Source organism: Rhinopithecus roxellana, chromosome 14 (assembly GCF_007565055.1).
Source record: "Rhinopithecus roxellana isolate Shanxi Qingling chromosome 14, ASM756505v1, whole genome shotgun sequence".
Taxonomy (NCBI): domain Eukaryota; kingdom Metazoa; phylum Chordata; class Mammalia; order Primates; family Cercopithecidae; genus Rhinopithecus; species Rhinopithecus roxellana.
Genome location: NC_044562.1, coordinates 135199873 through 135210492, shown reverse-complemented (window position 1 = coordinate 135210492; position 10620 = coordinate 135199873).

Genomic DNA, 10620 nt, shown 5'->3' with positions numbered 1-10620 from the left:
TCTGAGAGATTTCTTTCTGATGTGCGGCTTCATCACACAGATTTCACCCTTCCCTTTTTGGAACAGTTTGGTAACACTGTTGTCGTGGATTCCTCAAGGTATATTTGGGATCTCATTGAGGGCTATGGTGAAAAAGGAAATATCCTCACTTAATAACTAAAGAGAAGCTTTTGAGAAACTGCATTGCCATGTGTGAATGCAACTCACAGAGTTACACGTTTCTCCTCAGTGATCAGTTTGTTAACACAGTTTTCTGGAAATCTGCAATTAGATACTTCATAGCCCAATGAACCTTACGCTGACAAAGGACATATCCACAGATGAAACTAGAAAGAAGCTTTCTTAGAAACTTCTTGGTGATGTGTGAATTCATCTCACAGAGTTACACTTTTGTTAAGTGGAGCAGTCCATTAACACTCTCTTTGAGGAATCTGAGAACGGCTTCTTTGGATCGCATTGAGGCCTACGCTGATAAAGGAAATTTCATCCGTTCAAAACGTGAAGAAGCTTTCTGAGAAACGTCTTTCTGATCTGTGAGTTCATCTGACAGACTTATAACTTTGACTTCAGGAAGAAGTTTGCTTACACTCTTTCGTGGAATCTGTAAGTGATATTTGGGAGCCCAATACGGCCCATGGTGAAAAAGGAAATATCCTCACATAATAACTAGAGAGAAGCTTTCTGAGAGATTCCTTTCTGATGTGTGGCTTCATCACACAGAGTTCAAACCTTCACTTCTTGGAACAGATTTCTAACACTGTTATCGTGATTCGGTAAAGGTATATTGGGATCTCATTGAGAGCTATGGTGAAAAAGGAAATATCCTCACATAATAACTAAAGAGAAGCTTTCTGAGAAACCGCATTGCCATGTGTGAATGCAACTCACAGAGTTACACGTTTCTCTTCAGTGATCAGTTTGTTAACATAGTTTTCTGGAAATCTGCAATTAGATACTTCATAGCGTAATGAACTTTACGGTGACGAAGGAAATATCCACAGATGAAAACTAGAAAGAAGCTTTCTTAGAAACTTCTTGGTGATGTGGGAATTCATCTCACAGAGTTACATTTATGTTTCGTGGAGCAGTCCATTAACACTGTCTTTGAGGAATCTGAGAACGGCTTCTTTGGATCGCATTGAGGCCTTCGCTGATAAAGGAAATTTCATCGTTCAAAACGTGAAAGAAGCTTTCTGAGAAACATCTTTCTGATCTGTGAGTTCATCTCACAGGCTTATAACTTAGACTTCAGGAAGCAGTTTGCTAACACTCTCTTTGTGGAATCTGTAAAGTGATATTTGGGAGCCCATGGGGCCCATGTTGAAAAAGGAAATATTCTCACATAATAACTAGAGAGAAGCTTTCTGAGAGATTGCTTTCTGATGTGTGGCTTCATCACACAGAGTTCCACCATTCCGGTCTTGGAACAGTTTGCTAAGACTGTTGTCGTGGATTCTGCAAAGGTATATTTGGGAGCTCATTGAGGGCTATGGTGAAAAAGGAAATATCCTCACATAATAACTAAAGAGAAGCTTTCTGAGAAACTGCCTTGAAATGTGTGAATGCAACTCACAGAGTTACATGTTTCTCTTCAGTGATCATTTTGTTAACATAGTTTTCTGGAATCTGCAATTCGATACTTCATAGCGCAATGAACCTTACGGTGACAAAGGAAATATCCACAGAAGAAAACTGGAAAGAAGCTTTCTTAGAAACTTCTGGGTGATGTGTGAATTCATCTCACAGAGTTACTCTTATGTTTTGTGGAACAGTCCATTACCACTGTCTTTGAGCAATCTGCGAACTCCTTCTTTGGATCGCATTGAGGCCTTCGCCTATAAAGGAAATTTCATCCGTTCAAAACGTCAAAGATGCTTTCTGAGAAACTTCTTTCTGATCTGTAAGTTCATCTCACAGACTTATAACTTAGATTTCAGGAAGCAGTTTGCCAACAATCTTTTCGTGGAATCTGTAAAGTGATATTTGGGAGCCCATAGGGGCCAATGGCGAAAAAGGAAATATCCTCACATAATAACTAGAGAGAAGGTTTCTGAGAGATTCCTTTCTGATGTGTGGCTTCATCACACAGAGTTCAACCCTTCACTTCTCGGAACAGTTTGCTAACACTGTTGTCGTGGATTCTGCAAAGCTATATTGGGAGCTAATTGAGGGCTATGGTGAAAAAGGAAATATCCTCACATAATAACTAAAGAGAAGCTTTCTGAGAAACTGCATTGCCATGTGTGAATGCAACTCACAGAGTTACACGTTTCTCTTCAGTGATCAGTTTGTTAACACAGTTTTCTGGAAATCTGCAATTCGGTACTTCATAGCGCAATGAACCTTACGGTGACAAATGAAATATCCACAGATGAAAACTAGGTAGAAGCTTTCGTAGAAACTTCTTGGTGATGTGTGAATTCATCTCACAGAGTTACACTTACGATTCGTTGAGGAGTCCATTAACAATGTCTTTGAGGAATCTGAGAACGGCTTCTTTGAATCGCATTGAGGCCTACGCTGATAAAGGAAATTTCATCCGTTCAAAACGTGAAAGAAGCTTTCTGAGAAACGTCTTTCTGATCTGTGAGTTCATCTCACAGACTTATAATTTAGACTTCAGGAAGCAGTTTGCTAACACTCTTTTCGTGGAATCTGTAAAGTGATATTTGGGAGAACATAGGGGCTCATGCTGAAAAAGGAAATATCTTCACCTAATACCTAGAGAGAAGCTTTCTGAGAGATTCCTTTCTGATGTGTGGCTTCATCACACAGAGTTCCACCCTTCCCTTCTTGGAACAGTTTGCTACCACTGTTGTCGTGGATTCTGCAAAGGTATATTTGGGAGCTCATTGAGGGCTATGGTGAAAAAGGAAATATCCTCACATAATAACTAAAGAGAAGCTTTCTGAGAAACTGCATTGCCAAGTGTCAATGCAACACACAGAGTTACACGTTTCCCTTCACTGATCAGTTTGTTAACACAGTTTTCTGCAAATCTGCAATTCTATACTTCATAGCGCAATGAATCTTATGGTGACAAAGGAAATATCCACAGATGAAAACTAGAAAAAAGCTTTCTTAGAAACTTCTTGGTGATGTGTGAGTTCATCTCACAGAGTTACACTTATGTTTCGTGGAGCAGTCCATTAACACTGTCTTTGAGAAATCTGAAAACGGCTTCTTTGGATCGCACTGAGGCCTACGCTGATAAAAGAAATTTCATCTGTTCAAAACGTGAAAGAAGCTTTCTGAGAAACGTCTTTCTGATCTGTGAGTTCATGTCACAGACTTATAACTTAGACTGCAGGAAGCAGTTTGCTTACACTCTTTTCGTGGAATCTGCAAAGTGATATTTGGGAGCACATAGGGGCCCATGGTGAAAAAGGAAATATCCTCACATAATAATTAGAAAGAAGCTTTCTGAGAGATTCCTTTATGATGTGTGGCTTCATCAAAAAGAGTTCAACTCTTCACTTCTTGGAACAGTTTGCTAACACTGTTGTCGTGGATTCTGCAAAGGTATATAGGGAGCTCATTGAGGGCTAGGGTGAAAAAGGAATTATCCTCACATAATAACTAAAGAGAAGCTTTCTGAGAAACTGCATTGCCCTGTGTGAATGCAACTCACAGAGTTACACGTTTCTCTTCAGTGATCACTTTTTTAACACAGTTTTCTGGAAATCTGCTATTCGATACTTCATAGCGCAATGAACCTTACGGTGACAAAGGAAATATCCACAGATGAAAACTAGAAAGAAGCTTTCTTACAAACTTCTTGGTGATGTGTGAATTTATCTCACAGAGTTACACTTATGTTTCGTGGAGCAGTCCTTTAACAATGTCTTTGAGGGATCTGAGAACGGCTTCTTTGGATCGCATTGAGGCCTAAGCTGATAATGGAAATTTCATCCGTTCAAAACTTGAAAGAAGCTTTCTGAGAAACTTCTTTCTGATCTTTGAGTTCATCTCACAGACTTATAACTTAGATTTCAGGAAGCAGTTTGCTAACATTCTTTTCGTGGAATCTGTAAAGAGATATTTGGGAGCCCTTAGGGGCCCATGGTGAAAAAGGAAATATCCTCACATAATAACTAGAGAGAAGCTTTCTGAGAGATTCCTTTCGGATGTGTGGCTTCATCACACAGAGTCCACCCTTCCCTTCTGGGAACAGTTTGCTAACACTGTTGTCGTGGATTCTGCCAAGGTATATTTTGGAGCTCTTTGAGGGTTATGGGGAAAAAGGAAATATCCTCACATAATAAATAAAGAGAAGCTTTCTGAGAAACTGCATTGCCCTGTGTGAATGCAACTCACAGAGTTACACGTTTCTCCTCAGTGATCAGTTTGTCAACACAGTTTTCTGGAAATTTGCAATTCGATACTTCATTGCGCAATGAACCTCACGGTGACAAAGGAATTATCCACAGATGAAAACTAGAAAGAAGCTTTCTTAGACACTTCTTGGTGATGTGTGAATTCATCTCACAGAGTAACACTTATGTTTCGTGGAGCAGTCCATTAACAATATCTTTGAGGAATCTGAGAACGGATTGTTTGGATCACATTGAGGCCTATGCTGATAATGGAAATTTCATCCGTTCAAAACGTGAAAGAAGCTTTCTGAGAAACTCCGTTCTGATCTGTGAGTTCATCTCACGGACTTTTAACTTAGATTTCATGAAGCAGTTTGCTAACACTCTTTTCGTGGAATCTGTAAAGTGATATTTGGGAGCCCTTAGGGGCCCATGGTGAAAAAGGAAATATCCTCACATAATAACTAGAGAGAAGCATTCTAAGAGATTCCTTTTGGATGTGTGGCTTCATCACACAGAGTTCCACCCTTCCCTTCTGGGAACAGTTTGCCAACACAGTTGTCGTGGATTCTGCCAAGGTATATTTTGGAGCTCTTTGAGGGTTATGGGGAAAAAGGAAATATCCTCACATAATAAATAAAGAGAAGCATTCTGAGAAACTGCATTGCCCTATGTGAATGCAACTCACAGAGTTACACGTTTCTCTTCAGTGATCAGTTTGTCAACACAGTTTTCTGGAAATCTGCAATTCGATACTTCATAGCGCAATGAACCTTATGGTGACAAAGGAAATATCCACAGATGAAAATTAGAAAGAAGCTTTCTTAGAAACTTCTTGGTGATGTGTGAATTCATCTCACAGAGTTACACTTATGTTTCGTGCAGCAGTCCATTAACAATGTCTTTGAGGAATCTGAGAACGGCTTCTTTGGATCACATTGAGGCCTACGCTGACAATTGAAATTTCATCCGTTCAAAACGTGAAAGAAGCTTTAGAGAAACTTCTTTCTGATCTGTGAGTTCATCTCACGGACTTATAACTTAGATTTCAGGAAGCAGTTTGCTAACACTCTTTTCGTGGAATCTGTAAAGTGATATTTGGGAGCCCATAGGGGCCCATGGTGAAAAAGGAAATGTTCTCACATAATAACTAGAGAGAAGCTTTCTGAGAGATTCCTTTCGGATGCGTGGCTTCATCACACTGAGTTCCACCCTTCCCTTCTGGGAACAGTTTGCTAAAACTGTTGTCGTGGATTCTGCCAAGGTATATTTTGGAGCTCTTTGAGGGTTATGGGGAAAAAGGAAATATCCTCACATAATAACTAAAGAGAAGCTTTCTGAGAAACTGCATTGCTCTGTGTGAATGCAACTCACACAGTTACACGATTCTCTTCAGTGATCAGTTTGTTAACACAGTTATCTGAAAAGCTGCAATTCGATAGTTCATAGCGCAATGAACCTTACAGTGAGAAAGGAAATGTCCACAGATGAAAACTAGAAAGAAGCTTTCATAGAAACTTCTTGGTGATGTGTGAATTCATCTCACAGAGTTACACTTATGTTTCGTGGAGTCGATTAACACTGTCTTTGAGGAATCTGAGAACGGCTTCTTTGGATCGCATTGAGGCCTACGCTGATAAAGGAAATTTCATCATTCAAAACGTGAAAGAAGCTTTCTGAGAAACTTCTTTCTGATCTGTGAGTTCATCTCACAGGCTTATAACTTAGACTTCCGGAAGAAGTTTGCTAACACTCTTTTTGTGGAATCTGTAAAGTGATATTTGGGAGCCCGTAGGGGCCCATGGTGAAAAAGAAAATATCCTCACATAATAACTAGAGAGAAGCATTCTGAGAGATTCCTTTCTGATGTGCGGCTTCATCACACAGAGTTCCACCCTTCCCTTCTTGGAACAGTTTGCTAACAATGTTGTCGTGGATTCTGCAAAGGTATATTTGGGAGCTCATAGAGGGCTATGGTGAAAAATGAAATATCCTCACATAATAACTAAAGAGAAGCTTTCTGAGAAACTGCATTGCCATGTGTGAATGCAACTCAGAGACTTACACGTTTCTCTTCAGTGATCAGTTTGTTAAAACAGTTTTCTGGAAATCTGCAATTAGATACTTCATAGCGCAATGAACCTTACGGTGACAAAGGAATTATCCGCAGATGAAAACAAGAAAGAAGCTTTCTTAGAAACTTCTTTGTGCTGTGTGAATTCATCTCACAGAATTACACGTCTGTTTAATGCAGGAGTCCATTAACACTGTCTTTGAGGAACCTGAGAAGGACTTCTTTGGATCCCATTGAGGCCTACGCTGATAAAGGAAATATCATCAGTTCAAAACGTGAAAGAAGCTTTCTGAGAAACTTCTTTGTGTTCTGTGAATTTCTCTCACAGAGTTACAGCTTAGTTCTCAGGAAGCAGTTTGCTAACACTCTTTTCATGGAATCTGCCAAGTGAGATTTGGGAGCCCATAGGGGCCCTTGGTGAAAAAGGAAATATCCTCATATCAAAACTGGAAAGAAGCCTTCTGAGAAACTGTATTTCAATGTGTGAATGCAACTCACAGATTTACACGTTTCTCTTCAGTGTTCAGTTTGCTAACACAGTTTTCTGGAAATCTGCAATGGGATCCTTCTGAACGCAATGAAGCTTACGGTGACAAAGGAAATATCCTCAGATGAAAACTAGAAAGAAGCTTTCTTAGAAACTTCTTGGTGCTGTGTGAATTCATCTCACAGAATTACACCTCTGTTTCATGCAGCAGTCCATTAACACTGTCTTTGAGGAACCTGAGAAGGACTTCTTTGGATCGCATTGAGGCCTACGCTGGTAAAGGAAATATCACCCAATCAAAACGTGAAAGAAGCTTTCTGAGAAACTTCTTTGTGATCTTTGAATTCCTCTCACGGAGTTACAGCTTAGTTCTCAGGAGGCAGTTTGCTAACACTCTTTTCGTGGAATCTGCCAAATGAGATTTGGAAGCTCATAGGGGCCCTTGGTGAAAAAGGAAATATCCTCAGATAATAACTAGAGAGAAGCTATCTGAGAGATTGCTTTCTGATGTGTGACTTCATCACACAGAGTTCCACCCTTCCCTTCTTTGAAGAGTTTGCTAAGTCTGTTACCTTGTGTTCTGCAAAGTGATATGTAGGAGCTCACTGAGAGCTATGGTGAAAAAGAAAATGTCCTCAGATCAAAATTGGAAGGAAGCCGTCTGAGAAACTTCATTTCGATGTGTGAATGCAACTCACAGAGTTACACTTTTCTCCTCAGTGTTCAGGTTGCTAACACAGTATTCTGGAAATCTGCAATGGGATACTTCTGAATGCCATGAAGCTTATGGTGACAAAGGAAATATTATCAGATGAAAACTAGATAGACGCTCTGTTAGAAACATCTTTGTGATGTGTGAATTCATCTCACAAAATTGCACTTATGTTTCATGCAGCAGACCATTAACACTGTCTTTGAGGAACCTGAGAAGGACTTCTTGGATCGCATTGAGGCCTACGCTGGTAAAGGAAATATCATCAGTTCAAAACGTCAAAGAAGCTTCCTGAGAAACTTCTTTGTGATCTGTGAATTCCTCTCCCAGAGTTACCGCTTAGTTCTCAGGAAGCAGTTTGATAGCACTCTTTTCGTTTAATCTGCCAAATGAGCTTTGGGAGCCCATAGGGGCCAATGGTGAAAAAGGAAATATCCTCAGATTATAACTAGAGAGAAGCTTTCTGAGAGATTACTTCCTGATGTGTGACTTCATCACACAAAGTTCCACCCTTCCCTTCTTGGAAGAGTTTGGTAACTCTGTTATATTGTGCTCTGAAAGGAGATATTTGGAGCTCACTGAGGGCACTGTTGAAAAAGGAAATATCCTCAGATCAAAACTGGAAAGAAGCCTTCTGAGAAACTGAATTTCGATGTGTGAATGCAACTCACAGAGTTACACGTTTCTCCTCTGTGTTCAGTTTCCTAACACAGCTTTCTGGAAATCTGCAATGGGATACTTCTGAACGCAATGAAACTTACGGTGGCAAAGGATATATCCCCAGATGAAACAAAGAAAGAAGCTTTCTTAGAAACTTCTTGGTGATGTGTGAATTCATCTCACAGAATTAAACCTCTGTTTCATGCAGCAGTCCATTAACACTGTCTTTGAGGACCTGAGAAGGACTTCTTTGGATCGCATTGAAGACTACAATCAGAAAGGAAATATCATCAGCTCAAAACGTGAAAGAAGCTTTCTGAGAAACTTCTTTGAGATCTGTGAATTCCTCTCACAGAGTTACAATTTAGTTCTCAGGAAGCAGTTTGCTAACACTCTTTTCATGGAATCTGCCAAATGAGATTGGGAGCAAATAGGGGTCCATGGTGAAAAAGGGAATGTCCTCAGATAATAACTACAGAGAAGCTTTCTTAGATAATTGTTTCTGATGTGTGACTTCATCACACAGAGTTCCACCCTTCCCTTCTTGGAAGAGTTTGCTAACTCTGTTATCTTGTGTTCTGCAAAGTGATATTAGGGAGCACACTGAGGGCTAAGGTAAAAAAGGAAATATTCTCAGATCAAAACTGGAAAGAAGCCTTCTGAGAAACTGCATTTCGATATGTGAATGCAACTCACAGAGTTGCACGTTATTCTTCAGTGTTCAGTTTGTTAACACAGTTTTCTGGAAATCTGCAATGGGATACTTCTGAATGCAATGAAGCTTATGGGGACAAAGGAAATATCCTCAGATGAAAACTGGAAAGAAGCTTTGTTAAAAACTTCTTGGTGATGTGTGAATTCATCTCACAGAATTAAACCTCTGTTTCATGCAGCAGTCCATTAACACTGTCTTTGAGGACCTGAGAAGGAGTTCTTGGGATCGCATTGAAGACTACAATCAGAAAGGAAATATCATCAGCTCAAAACGTGAAAGAAGCTTTCTGAGAAACTTCTTTGAGATCTGTGAATTCCTCTCACAGCGTTACAATTTAGTTCTCAGGAAGCAGTTTGCTAACACTCTTTTCGTGGAATCTGCCAAATGAGATTGGGAGCAAATAGGGGTCCATGGTGAAAAAGGGAATGTCCTCAGATAATAACTACAGAGAAGCTTTCTTAGATAATTGTTTCTGATGTGTGACTTCATCACACAGAGTTCCACCCTTCCCTTCTTGGAAGAGTTTGCTAACTCTGTTATCTTGTGTTCTGCAAAGTGATATTAGGGAGCTCACTGAGGGCTATGGTAAAAAAGGAAATATTCTCAGATCAAAACTGGAAAGAAGCCTTCTGAGAAACTGCATTTCGATATGTGAATGCAACTCACAGAGTTACACGTTACTCTTCAGTGTTCAGTTTGTTAACACAGTTTTCTGGAAATCTGCAATGGGATACTTCTGAACGCAATGAAGCTTATGGTGACAAAGGAAATATCCTCAGATGAAAGCTGGAAAGAATCTTTGTTAAAATCTTCTTGGTGATGTGTGAATTCATCTCACAGAATTACACCTCTGTTTCATACAGCAGTCCATTAACACTGTCTTTGAGGACCTGAGAAGGACTTCTTTGGATCGCACTGAAGACTACAATCAGAAAGGAAATATCATCAGCTCAAAACGTGAAAGAAGCTTTCTGAGAAACTTCTTTGTGATCTGTGAATTCCTCTCACAGAGTTACAATTTAGTTCTCAGGAAGCAGTTTGCTAACACTCTTTTCGTGGAATCTGCCAAATGAGATTGGGAGCCCATAAGGGCCCATGGTGAAAAAGGGAATATCCTCAGATAATAACTAGAGAAAAGCTTGCTGAGAGATTGCTTTCTGATGTGTGACTTCATCACACAGAGTTCCACCCTTCCCTTCTTGGAACAGATTTCTAACTCTGTTGTCTTGTGTTCTGCAAAGTGATATTTGGGATCTTACTGAGGTCTATGTTGAAAAAGGAAATATCCTCAGATCAAAACTGGAAAGAAGGCTTCTGAGAAACTGCATTTCAATGTGTGAATGCAACTCACAGAGTTACACGTTTCTCTTCAGTGTTCAGTTTGCTAACACAGTTTTCTGGAAATCTGCAATGGGATACTTCTGAACGCAATGAATCTTACGTTGACAAAGGAAATATCCACAGATGAAAACTAGAAAGAAGCTTTCTTAGAAACTTCTTGGTGATGTGTGAATTCATCTCACAGAGTTACACTTATGTTTCGTGGAGCAGTCCATTAACACTGTTTTTGAGGAATCTGAGACCGGCTTCTTTGGATCACATTGAGGCCTATGCTGATAAAGAAATTTCTTCCGTTCAAAACGTGAAAGAAGCTTT